General features: G+C 35.2%; 2 protein-coding genes across 4 annotated transcripts in view; both read left to right on the top strand.

Annotated features, from left to right (window-relative positions):
- LOC106107133 (caskin-2) overlaps positions 1-13,110 on the top strand; it is a 223,473-nt gene that overhangs the window by 94,966 nt on the left and 115,397 nt on the right. The window lies entirely within an intron of this gene.
- The window catches only part of LOC106107135, a 94,517-nt gene continuing 92,286 nt past the window's right edge, over positions 10,880-13,110 (top strand). The window contains exon 1 of one of the 2 annotated variants that reach the window (XM_013287845.1): positions 10,880-11,164. The gene's annotated coding sequence lies outside the window, so the exon portion shown is untranslated. The remainder of the gene's footprint in view (positions 11,165-13,110) is intronic. The other variant, XM_013287846.1, reaches the window with a different exon arrangement.

Raw genomic sequence — 13,110 nt, 5'->3', positions numbered from 1 at the left:
TAGCGGTTACATTTGAAGTGATAATGGTCTATGGCCGAGACATTGCCGCGGTAGTATGCAAGCCGCGTGCCGACTGTAGACAGGACTCGATGACATACGGTCGTAGAGTTTGGAGAGCTGTTGATTTTATGTTTTAAGTCGCTAGTTTTAGATACTTCAATAAATTCTTATAATTGTAAAAAAGATAGATAGTCAATTACTCATATGAATTATCGATCCTAATAAAAAAAAATAAGCTTGTAACGTATTATTTAAATTATGAATTTTGACGACAAAATAGTGACGACACATCAGCAATTGCTAAAAAGAAGAGGCCAATTTTTTTTTTGCCTCAATAAACACTAATTTCAACCAGTTATCGATGTATTGAATTAACTATGAAATGGTTGTATCTTTAGGGAATTTTGATAGTTGTGCTAGAACCACGTAGAAGCTTCAAATCTTACTAATCTTACTCTTAATAATATTGTAAATGCGAAAATTTAGATGGATGGATGGATGTTGGTTAGAGTTTGTAGCCTAAACGGCTGAACGGATCTCGATGAAATTTGGCATAGATGTAGATTATAGTGTGGAAGAACACATAGGCTACTCACTTTTGTTTTTTTATAATTCCACGCGGACAGAGTCGCTGACGACAACTAGTAAATAATTAAATCTTAAAATTTAATAAATAGTCTAAATTAAATCACTTGTTCGCCAACTTTTGCAGCAGTGATTCAAGCGAAGGAGCTAAGGAAATACAACTCGTTACAAGGGCTCTATATATAGCGACGTTGTCCGTCCGTCGGTCACGTACGTGCCCCATTAATACTTTTAACTAAGAACCAAGAACCACTGAATATTGGACATTGGATTTTTGTAAAACCGAAGCAGTTTTTAATACGTTTCTGTTTTAATATCAACAACCAAAAGATGCGAAAGAACATATTATTCAGTTTTATTTAAAGTAACTCAATTTTGATAGGGCGCAATTTTAGTTTCACTTTGATTCCTATGAGCTTATATGGAAGTGCGCACTTATCGATTTTTAGTTTTGCATCTAAACGGTTTAATGGACTGCGAAACAATCGACAATCGCACAATTCACCGATAGTTTAGTCTTAAGTTGTATTAACGTAGAACCTATAATATGTCTTAACATGACCTTGATTATATGACCTTTAAAAATCCATCAGACGTTGTGCAAAAAGTTTGCGTGTGAACGCATTTGTTCCGGTTCCTCTCACGGATGTAGTAATTAATATATCAATTAGAAACGTTTAAAATATAACGAAGCATGGCATTCTTGGTCTTCGAAACAGTATTCCTTAGAAAATTCCAAAACTATTTTTAATTATTTCCTTACAAATCTATACATGTAATAAAATTGGAGTGTCTGTAACATCAAAAGAAAAATCTCAGATTTCGGGAAGGTGGTAACGAAAATCGCATTAAAATTTTTTTTGTCTGTCCGCAAGCCGCGTTTGTTCCGGGTAATCTATGAAACGGCTGGACCGATTTCGACCAGACTTTCACTGAAGGGTAGCTGACATAGACGGGCATATTATAGGCTACTTCTTATCTTAATATTGCTTGGACAAAGTCGCGGGAAACAACTAGTTTATACTTAATCATTAAAGTGTACCTATCAATAACTTTAGATACTTCTTAATGAATAATCTGCTAGCTGGATTCTCGCTTTAATATTTCACCAGAACAAGTACAATCGGGTGCAAAATTAATGGTTACATAATATTTCGATCATAACGATGTAACCTATATCTTTATAATGAGTAAGCCGCAGTGTACTTCAAACAGATGCTTAATTCAGAGAGCATGTGTTGATTTAACTACGCATCTATTTATATCTACATGTCACATTAATTCGGAAGTGAGACCGTTGTGTATGAAGTTTTAATGGTCGTGTTGTCATGTTTAAATGTGTGATTTATTATAAAGTATGAATGTTGTGAATGATTCTAATGATTTGAAAACATGTGTTGTGTTTTAAGATGCAACTCACAACTACTAAAGGTTTTGTATCAGTTATAAAATTAGATTTATGTACAAAATAGTACTATTCTAATGTGTTCAAAGGGTTATAATACAAATATAGAGATACTAGCTTTCGCCTGCGACTCCGTCTGCGTGGAATTAAAAAACCAAAAGTGAGTAGTCTATGTGTTCTCTACAACTACACCTAATTTCATCAACATCCGTTCAGCCGTTTAGGCTACAAACTCTAACAAACATCTATCCATCCATCCATCCATCCGTCCGTCCATCCATCTAACCTTTCACAATTATAATATTAGTATGATATAGTAATTTTTTTTATCAACGTGAAATCAAATTTAAGTATTTCCTGTGGATATCTGATAACATTTGTTTTTCCTACTTTTCTCAATAATTTAAATAAATATACTTATCTTGTATGACAGTTCACCTTCAAGGTCAGTCCTCTGATTATAAAAATTTTCGTATTTTATAGTATAAAATTGTTAATGCGGTATACCGCAGACCGCAGTCGGCTGTGGTCAAGCACTAGTCTTTATTTATTAAAATTAATTTCTCGCTAACTCGAAGCAGACTTCGTGGAGGCGTGCCATCGTACAATTAAAATTTCGTCTGCAACGACCTTCAACGGTCAAAACTAATGCAAAAAAGCAATTAACAAAAGACTGTTTCGCCTTTGTTAACGTTTGGCAATGACTACTTGGCTGATATTATGCAATACATGTCGACAGCACTGAATAAAATAAATTAAATCTTAACGTTAATCTGAGGAATAAACTATAAGCAAAATTTTGTACTAATATTTCCTTATACTCAGTTTATTCCAATAACTTTTTGCCGCGTTTATTTGTAAGGCTGGGAGTTTGTATAGCTCAGTTTATATCTAATATTTTGCCAGTGCAATGTTACAAGCTTACAGAAAGACCTTCAGTTTTTCAATCTTTTAAAATTACCAAATTGAAAGAAGATTTGTTGGCAAAGGGAAACAACTCAAATTCAACTCGTTGTTACCCGACTTATCAAAAGAAAGTGTTTTTTAATCTTTGTTTTTGTAGACGTTTGAAAATATTTTGTGCATTCTGGTCATTTTAAATTGTTTTAAAAACAGGCTATAAATTAATTTAGAGATATAATTAACCACGGAAGCTCGTAATTATGAAACGTAAAACAAGTTCAAGCTATGTTGTATCGTTTCGGTTTCAACAAATTATTGCTCGCCTAAAATTAAAGGGAAATATTAATTTCGCTGTGAAGGAAATTGTGACATCCTTCCTAATTAGGCTCAGTTTCATATCAAAGTGTACATTTTGTTTTTTATATATAGATATAAATATATACAGGATGGAAGCTATTTATATTACATTCGATGTTTCACCCTTTATTAAATATCTTCCTACAAATAATAACGCTTCCTTATTCTAAATTTTACTTCCTACGTTGTAAAAGAATGTCGGAAACATCTTAAGATCATTTCCTCAGCTAATTAGGTCGCGCCACAAGACACTGTCTCGTGTCCAAAATAGTTTTATAGCTTTCCACTTTCTGATTTAGTTCGCTTGATCTTTAACATTGTGGCAAAGAAGTTAAATGTTAGAATTTTTTTTTATTTGTTGTTATAAAATTAATTACAATTTACATAATACATTTATGCTAAAGGTGTTAAAAAACAAGTGGTATTTGGTGGTTCTATCTATACTATTATATTATAATAAAGCGTAAAGACACACTTCTTTGTTGCCTAAGATGTCAGCAATTACAGCAGATTTTTGAATAATTCTTTTTAAATAAAAAGCCCTACACTTTAAGCTATATATTTTCACGCCGTTAAACTTAGCGGGTAAATATTTTGGATAAAAACCCTAATCTGGGAAAGAGACCGTAAGTTGCTGCCAACATCAAGAAAGCAAGGTTGTCATGGTTTGTCATCGTCATGTCATTTTGACATTTGCAATTGATAACTTGACACATGTAAAACAAACAAAATTTTCATAATTTTATGCGGATGAAGTCGTAGGGAAACAGCTAGTTTATAAATAAAGGCTGGCAACGCATCTTCGGTTCATCCGCTACTCATTTCACCCTTTCTTCTATTAAAAAGTAATCTGCTATCGCCGTAAGAGCGAAAAAAGTTTCGAAATTAAATCAATTCATACTGATGCTGTTTCTACCACTGTTGAAATTTATAGTTATAACAGAATTTCTTTGATAAAAGGAATTCTGATCATAATAAAGATCTCTTTCTTATGTTAATTTCTAGAACAATCATTTGTTCCGTCCGAAGTATATTACGTAATGGCTCTGATAATTCTCCAGTCGTGTGCGCTATCTAAGCTTTTATCTACTTTTACGATTATACGGCTCAGGTCTGATAACTTGGGTTAAGAAATTATTACCACCGTAAAGTAATGAGCCACTAATAATATTGTATTTAATTATCTTTACATTCATCTTGTTCCCAGCACTATCTTTATCAAACGGCTACTAACTTTCGTCCTTCTTAGAATTTTATAAGTTTACTAGATGTGGCATTGGTTTCAAAATTATTTAACTATAGAAAAACTTAACGAGTATAATCTAAGAATGGGATAGTGTCTTAAGAAGATCTTAAATTAAAAATGCGAATAATTGATAAAAAAAAACATATATTTGTCACTCTGGAAGTAACTGAAGCGTATCGGAAGCTATTAATAATTTGAAAAAAAAAATGCATTGGAGAGAAATACGGTGAAAGTTATGGGGCATTTCTTAAGTGACAAGCGATAGTCGTATATTTCAGTTAAATTTGAAAAATATATATTTAAAGTTTTTAATTTTTAAACTAAATAAAACTATACAAATGTAAGGTGACATGTTATATTTCGGTCAACCACTAAATTGACCTTAATTTTATTTCCTACAACAAAACTCTTCGCCCCAACATCATAGAGCACTGTAAAGTCTCTATGTTTATTATTATTAGGCGACCATTCCCTAAATTTATCAACCCCTATCAATTGAGCGTTAAAATATGTAAATAAAGTTGACAGAAATAAACAGACGCTCGCGACATGACGCGTGTTAGGGTGACAACGTTTTTACATGATAGGGGATAAAAAACCCTAATGATTTTATGATTAGTGATCGATGATTTTGACAATCTTCAAAGAACTAACTTCAGGGTACTTACTAGTAGAATAAAGAATAATAGCCAATTAACTCACTTCTGAACGTAGCTTTTTCAACTATATTGTTATTTTCTGAACGTTTATAGAATTTATTGAGTTTGATAGAATTTTCACTAAATATTCAAACAAGCTAGCCATTTAATCAGGATATATGTCGTTAGAAGCCTTTTTTCCGACATTTCAATAAATTGTGTTGCTTCACATTTAATATCTTCCTTAACTGTTGGTCACCGTAGCCGTAACCCTGTCGTAGCTATGGCCAATTAGCAGCATCGGGAAGCGCGATATCGTCTTACAAGTTTTTGTATCGACATCGCCAGCACCAATGGCTGGTAATTCGACTCCAATGTTGTAGGTTTTTACTTTAGACATAGCTTTCTAAGAACCTACTTTGATCCATAGAATTAAAAACAACTGATGATGAACGACTTAGAAGTGTTATATTGATTCCCTGTATATTTATCTACCAAAAATCTTCCAGTTGGTGCACTCATTTACCTTCTTCATTGTTTATCTTTCTTCAATCATTCTTATCGTCACTTTCTTTTTTTTATAACATAAGGTGGCAAAGGATCAAGCGGCCACCTTAATCCGCCAAAATAGCGAAGCGACCGCTACCCATAAACAACAGCAATTGCAGATGCGTTGCCTACCTTTATCCGATGAAGGAGGAGACGCACATAAAGAGGATCTTTCCCCTATGCATCTCCTCCACTGTCAAATCCACTCCCCCTTCCCATGCTCTCCTTATGAGAAGAGGGTGGTAAGGAGTAAGGGACTTGAATTAGGCCGGCACAACACTCATCAGACGAAACACGGATTTACTTCCACTTCACGCCTGTCTTCTGTGTGGTCGTGGTATTACACCGGACAAAACCTTCTTGATGAAGAAATCCATGCGTTGTAACTTCATTTTATCTAGTTTCGAATACTATAGTTTAAGATTTTTAAAAGCAAATCATTTAACGTTCTTAATAAAAAATACACAAACCTAAAAGTATTGGTACTTTCAGTCCAGACGGTCAGTCAATAGAAATGCAAGTGTTTGCTTATTAATTAAATTGTTTGCACAAAATTGCTCGTCGCTCGGAGCTCGTAGCGCAGCGGAACTTTTACTCCGTTTGTGTTGATTTCTTTTATTACTGGAATATTTACACTGTTCTTTTCATCATTCAATTTTACTAAACAAGCAGCAGTTAATTGAACGAAACGGATTGTACACCACGAAAGTTGTACGGACAAAAGAATGCAAAACGAATGGCACTTAACCAAGTATCTAAGAAAGAAAATATATCAAGTTTACGTAAATTTCAGTGATAGATGAAAAGGGTAAAGGTTCAGTGTTTATTTAAAGGAGAACGCTTATCGACATATATTCCATTTTCATCTAAAACATCAAAAGTAACAGGTTGTTTTGGAGTTATCTTTCTGGGATTTTAGGCCCCTAAGTACTTAGAAGCGTCGTTTATGCATCCTCTTATAGTGACTAGTGACAGTTTCATATACAAATCTCCGGCGATCAGCCAAGTTAAATGTTGTTAAGCTATAGCAGAGGAAAGTTAGGAAAGGTGTTACACTCATTAACACGCTCACTGCGTAACAGGTCGATATCGGTCCCCGGTCGCCCGACGCGGTACTTAAGCTGGTGCGGACGTAGAAAACTATATCCCTCTCGCTATTACGAAACGATTATCTCAGATGTATACATTACATTACATAAAATGTATATACGTTATGTTTCCATAACGTTATACCAATTTAATATAGTGCTGGTGGGTCTAGAAAGACCTGCCACGCACTGGCGGAAATATCATTGGGGGCGCATTTCGGCCCACCACCGTACTAGATGCAGAATTATGATTTTACTTGCCGCAGTAAACGTGTTAACAAGCGTATTTAGATTTATCCAGTATGATTAAGAATATGCCTGTTTCTATCCAGACATAATGTACATAAACATCCTATTATATTTAGTTATTTTATGACAAATGCATTTCGTACAATACGATGAAACAACCAAGGATCCTGTTGTTATCAGATGATAAATGGGCCGCTATCAATCACGCTTCGGTATCGGGAACGTGACGCAAACATACACACAGACAGGCCGGCACCAAGCATTATCATATCTTTATCGATACAAATATGTGTAGTAATTGCATCATATTTTGCTTTACTGATATGAGGGGAACTAATACTCTACTACGCTTAACTACACTTTTATTTATTTTTTACTTTAAAAATATAGCAACCTTCGACCAACACTATATAGTATTATCGATGACCATAGATATTTTGTTAAAAAAATAGACACTAGGATTAAGTAAGTCACAGAAGGCAAAAGTTTATAAATGTTAGATTCAGAAATATACCTAATAATAAAGTTTCTAGAAAAAGTCAAGACCAGTAACTGTCTATCAAGACTTTAAAATATCACAACAAAAGACAAAAGGTCTCTAGAAACTCCATTACGAAATAATAAGAAAGATATTACTACCTCTTTCGTAATCCGAGTATTCACCAGTTGTGCCGTAACACGGTAGGCAGTGCTCTTGTCAAATGAGCCCTTAACAAGTTCTTTTTGTGCACAGACTATCTTTGTCCGCGAAGCGAGCGGAAATAATTGGACGGTACTAAGGGCGTATTGCCACGAGGGCGGTAAGGCAGAGCAGTAGATAGTTCAGTACAGCATTTGAACGCAGGCTTAGTGTTAATGCAGTCTGCATGTGTTCACAATAGTAGTAGTAAATTCTATAACATGTAACATGCATGTTCACACACGCACAATTAATTTGGTGCAAGTTTTATTTCGCAAATTACGTAAAGGTTAATAATACCTAACAGCAGCACAGACGCGACTGAAATATCTACGTTGTGAGAAAATTAACTGATTTTAATATAAACTAGCTGTTCCCGTGCGGCTTCATCCGCGTACAATTATGAGAATTTATTTTATTGTTTTAATATTTGTGAAATTATCAATAGCAAATGTCAAAATGACATGACATTACAAATCTTGGCATTCTTGCTTCCTTAATGTTGGCAGCTGATAGTTTTTGGGCCCTTTCCTACATGAGCGTTTTTATTTTCAATTTATTTATCACCCAAGTTTAATGGCCTAAAGCGTGTCGTAAGTGTAGGACTTTTTAATAAGGAAAGAATTATTCAAAAATATGCTGTGATTGCGGACATCCTACGCCACGAAGAAGTATGTGTTTACGCTTTTATATTAGTATAGATTATAGACAAAGAAACCATGATCGGCAGACTCATCTTATTTCAGCAAAGAACTTAATATTACATTCAAAAGACAAAGAATTGTGTAACTACAATTGTGTAGATTTTGTTAGTATCCGCGATATAAAAATTATCACTCAAGTAAAGCCAACATCATCATCTCCTTATCCTACTCCCGTAGGGTCGGCGCAACAGGTTTTTGTCCTCCACATAATTCTATCATACGTCATCTCAGTCATCACTCCCTTTTTGATCATGTCACCTTTTACACAATCCATCCATCTCTAAAGTAAAACCAACATTAAAATTTATTAATACTATGAAATTTTAATTTAAAAAGTAGCACTGTTATTTAATGTAATTTTTACTAAAATATTGTTAATGAATCGTCCTGAAGTATGTAACAGAGAGGTACTTTGACGTTTTAATTACAAGTAAAATTATCCAAGGCAAATGTACGTTGGCAAAAAGAGACAAGTTTGTTTAAGTTTTATTTGATTCTGTTTGCTTTTATATCGAAGAGTTTTAAATTATTTCTAGTCTTTAATGTTCTGCAGTCTTTGCTAGTTTAATAAGTTTTAGCAGTTTAATTGGAAATACGATGAAAGAGACTTTTGAAATAAATCTGAAATGAAAACTGTATTTCTCATAGAGGAATCGTAAGTCTTATTTTTTAAATAGATTATAAAATCCCAGTACCAGTGATGTTAAATATGAAATCTATTTTTAATCTGTACTATTATAATAAAGCGTAAACACTCACTTCTTTGTTGCCTAAGATGTCAGCAATTACAGCATATTTTCAAATAACTTTTTATTTAATAAAAAGCCCTACACTTACGTCATGCTTTAGGCTATATATTTTCACGCCATCAAACTTAGAGGGTAAACATTTTGGATAAAAACTCTAATGTGGGAAAGAGACCATAAGTTACTGCCAACATCAAGAAAGCAAAATTGCCATAGTAAGGTAATTGGTATTTTGACAATTGATTATTTGGCAAATGTAAACAATGAAATAAAAGTTTCATAATTTCATGTGGATGAAGTCGCATGGGAACAGCTTTTTTATTTATGTGACAAATTTAAATGCCACATCTAGTAACTCTAAAGCCGTAAAGTCGTTGCCACTTTTTACCGGCACGAATTAAAAATGTATTTAACGCCATCGATGACCAACTTGATTAAAGATAAACAGGTCGTTAATAAATATTTGTTTTATTCCCAGAAATAAATACTGGTACTTAAATGCAATTAATATGTCGTGAGATCTTAAAGAATTTGGAAAGTTATTGCCCTTTAACCCTTCTCAGTTGAGATTGATTATTGTGATTTGATGACGAAAACCACGAATATATACTTCTTGAGTTAAAGTACATCATACATTCCAATTACGTAAAATCTTAATTGGAAAATGTAAGTTAAATCATCGATACATTTATTCTTCCCATTGTAATACTTTTAAATTTTTATTAGGCAGAACATCAAAGAAAGATCGAAAATAAAATCAAAACAGTTAGACGCAAGTTATAATTATATTCATGAGCGGAAACACCGCTTAAAAACAACAGAGGGGCCAAGCGACCTTGCGGACCAACCTTCCGAGAAATTATCAAACTCAAAACAAAACAGAAAGAGCGAAACCCACGTTTGACGGAGGTCTGAAGATGGCTATTTTGAAACATTTTCTCTTAAATGTGAAACAGTAACTATTTAAAATTTAAAATGTTAGAGCTCCAGTTAAAAATGCTACCAGTCAAAGGTGAATCGGTGTGCATCAATTAGGTCTCACGTTTCTAAAGTATTGGTCAATTTTAACTAATCGTAATATGTTCAACCATCATTCTTCATCAATAATTGATTAACAAATTCATGCAATATAACTAATCAACTAGTTAGAACACTGCTCCAAGCACATTATGTCACATCCCTCCTCTCATTTTCTGTCAATTAACCTCCCATGATTAATGCTAGCTTCTTTATTCGACATCATTTATTTTGTAACCCATCAATCTTTGCGTTAACATTTTTAAGATTCACTTTAATATGATTAATAACTTTAAAAAAAAATAACTCGCATTCCTCGGACCACAAAAGCATGCTATGTTTTTTCTCTCACAATGTAAGACCTTTTGCGAATTTGTTTTCAAGGCATTATATTACTCCGTGTTCGCATTTCGTTATCGTTGCAGCAGACGATGCGCTCCCGAGCGCCACACGCGAGATAACGGTCACGCTACGCAACTTAAATACATTTCCAGTCCTAATGTTTATTTCATTATCGAGCGGCCATCACCGAGCCGCGCTCCCACAGGGCCCTGTCGTCGCACCCGTCAAATCTCGATCCACTCCAATCAAATCCCCGCATAAAAACGAGAAGAAATTTCATACAGAAGGTGCGTTCAGTCTAGCACCGGGTCGCGTTTAGGTGAACGAGCGGTCGCACGATTGCGGGCGGAGGGGAGTGGGACGCGTCACTCGGCAACGACGCTCCTCGCTCTACCCGCGTACCCGGCCCGGCCGGTCAGTCAGGCACCGGTGTTGCTCTGTGCCAGATGTGCGTGTATCGTGCTCCTCACCGTCGATAATACGAAACAACTTTATTACAAAACTCGAGTGGCACACTTTTTTCAAGTGGATTAGATTATTTGCAGTGTTGGTGACGCTTGTGACGGATGTGCTGTTTAAGTGCTAAAACTACTATTCGCTATATGTGTTGAAACACGAACCGATGGTCCTATTGAATAGTAACATGAAAATAAACGGTAAAGTAAACAACTCATGCATGTATTCAAATTTACTTCCTTCAACTCTAATGTTGTTGAGTATCTGGATGATCTAATGATCTTGGCTTGCACGACGCACGATGCGTTATTCACACTTTGCGATTCGATTCGATCCTAATCGATTCGTGCTACACGGACCTGTAGAGCTAAGGTTTATTACATTAAAATATTAATGCGAACGCGATGATATTTCGGACCACCGAAACGTCCAAAACAATGGCGGACCTTGGGTCTGTCAAACGACATTGAGTCTCCGAATGTAAATTTCAAGTTACCATGAACAATCGAACACGGTGAGCTTAGAACCCGACACAATATGAATAAAGCGTTGTGTGTGTGACCCTGTCGCGCCTACGGGACCAGCCGCAGTGGGTGGACGGCATAGTTACCGACCCGCCTAGCACGACAGTGGGTGTTCGAATGGAGCCAGTTAATAATAATGGTGAGATTTAATCACCGCCATGGAGGTTACACAACAAAGCCACGAGCATGCCTGTGGCTCAATCCTGTAGAAGAGAACTTCTTTACTATAACAAACTCAGAAAATATACTAACGTATCGCTTCTAGTAGTCTTGATACTTAAGTACTAACCAATAATCAAAATGCTTTCTATCAATTGTCAAAACCTTTCTTGGCGACGCGACGCGACGCTTCACTTTCAACTTGAATATTTTTTGTTTTTGCGGATGGAATCCCTACAAAGTCCTTCGTCCTGTTTGTAGTTAGATTTCATTTTGCACATGTTGCCATAAGGAGTTCCTATGTCGACTGACAAAAAACAGTGCCCCTGTGCGCACATGTTTCGTTCTTAATCCAGTCGAACTATTTCACACGGTACATATAGTGTAACTAATTTCAAAGAAGACTATGCCGATCTGAAACAACAACAAATTTGATTATTTGACAAAAGGTTATATATTCACAATATTTCCGATTTCAATCTTTTTGCACACAACCGTGAGAGAAACAGAAACTCTAAACCAAAATGAAAAATTATCGTCTTTCCGTTGGATCTATACTTTAGTTTTTTTAGTTTTACACGTTTAGAAAGGCGGACGCGGCAAGGATTATGATCAAACACAAACATTATTAAAACAATATCCAAACTTTAAACAAAATGAAATTTAAATTTAGAATGAATTACTCAATGTTACCATGTTATTACCTTGAGCATCTGTTGGGCATGATGGATGCGTTAAAGCGGAAAATAAAAAACACCAAAGAGAAACCTCATGCAAGCGCAGGCGGCACGTGGGCCGGCAGATGCGCCTACTCAGATTCAAAGCCATTATTTCACGAATCATCCGCGCAGCTGTCGTTTTACAATACATTTGTATCTGCAAACTGAACAATACTTATTGATTTTGTCTTATTTTAACTTATGAGCAAGGCGGAATAATCATGAATGAACACGAGGAAGTCAAATAAATTGAAAAAAGGCCAAGTTGTCTCAGTGTTTTAATTTAAGCATTTTGTGTCCTAGTAGACCAATATAGAAATGTTAAAAAATCAATCACTCGAAACTCAAATTGCTGGATTTGTGTGGTACTATGCTATTTATTTGGCAAACGATCTCCTTTTGCTATGGGAAAATCTGTGTTCATTGACTTTTCTCGATTAACGGTATTCCTAACTGCGCGAACTTGGTGCTTGTAGTTCGATAAGGGTCAAGTCCGGCTCGAAGGACTGCGTTTTTCTATAGATTATGATCGCCGGCCGCTCGTAGACATGTCGCCATTTATGGCAACCTGCGCAGTGCCGCCGACAACTGTGAGATAGTCGCCGTGCTGTACGGAGAAAGGGTGACCGAATAATTACAATTTCTCTTAAACCTATGAGATTTAGACTGTTCGCAGACTTTTATTTGCTTTTCAAAAAACTATTTATTAACAAGGTTAGGCGACAATTTCAATCTTACTCTAGT

The sequence above is a fragment of the Papilio polytes genome, unplaced genomic scaffold (assembly GCF_000836215.1).
Source record: "Papilio polytes unplaced genomic scaffold, Ppol_1.0 DF822067.1, whole genome shotgun sequence".
Lineage (NCBI taxonomy): Eukaryota > Metazoa > Arthropoda > Insecta > Lepidoptera > Papilionidae > Papilio > Papilio polytes.
The sequence above is the reverse complement of the archived record's forward strand: the minus strand, read 5'-3'. Positions and strand labels throughout refer to the sequence as shown.